This window comes from Somniosus microcephalus, unplaced genomic scaffold (genome assembly GCF_052327205.1).
Source record: "Somniosus microcephalus isolate GS21.2 unplaced genomic scaffold, FLI_Smic_1.0 unresolved_chr8, whole genome shotgun sequence".
NCBI classification, from domain to species: domain Eukaryota; kingdom Metazoa; phylum Chordata; class Chondrichthyes; order Squaliformes; family Somniosidae; genus Somniosus; species Somniosus microcephalus.
The window spans coordinates 14,552,317-14,552,870 of NW_028225186.1; positions in this window are offsets into that span (position 1 = coordinate 14,552,317).

Below are 554 nucleotides of genomic sequence, written 5' to 3' on the forward strand. Positions count from 1 at the left end.
AGTAACAGGGAGTGCCCAGGGACTGTACCCCAGTAACAGAGTGTGCACAGGAACTGTACCCCAGTAACAGGGAGTGCCCAGGGACTGTACCCCAGTAACAGGGAGTGCCTGGGCACCGTACCCCAGTAACAGGTTGTGCCCAGGGACTGTACCCCAGTAACAGGGTGTGCCCAGGAAATGTACCCCAGTAACAGGGAGTGCCCAGGGACCGTTCCCCAGAAACAGGGTGCGCCCAGGGACTGTAACCTGTAACATGGAGTGCCCAGGACTGTTCCTCAGTAACAGGGAGTGCCCGGGCACTGTACCCCAGTAACAGGGAGTGCCCAGGGAGCCTACCCCAGGAACAGGGAGTTCCCAGGGACTGTACCCCAGTAACAGGCAGTGCCCAGGGACTGTACCCCAGTAACACAGAGTGCCCTGGGACCGTACCCCATTAACAGGGAGTGCCATGGGACCGTACCCCAGTAACAGGGAGTGCCCAGGCACCGTAACCCAGTAACAGGGAGAGCCCAGGGACTGTACCCCAGTAACAGGGAGTGCCCGGGGACTGTACC